Genomic DNA, 263 nt, shown 5'->3' on the forward strand with positions numbered 1-263 from the left:
TACACTCCAAAGTCGACTGCTGAAACACCATCTCTCCGTGCTGTTTGATGTGATGCAGATGGTGAGTGCAGGGCCGCTTGGAGATCTAATAAATATCCGCATTGAGCCCCACGGGATACGAGCAATTGTCATTACAATGGCAACATGAAGACTATTAGGCAGTAGTCTTCAGATTTAAAGTGTTTTCTTATATTTTTAGAACAAAAATCAAACAGAAAACATCAACCAGACAATCATATTCAATTGTATTCTTATTTCTCTGT

The sequence above is a fragment of the Pseudoliparis swirei genome, chromosome 23 (assembly GCF_029220125.1).
Source record: "Pseudoliparis swirei isolate HS2019 ecotype Mariana Trench chromosome 23, NWPU_hadal_v1, whole genome shotgun sequence".
NCBI classification, from domain to species: Eukaryota; Metazoa; Chordata; class Actinopteri; order Perciformes; family Liparidae; genus Pseudoliparis; species Pseudoliparis swirei.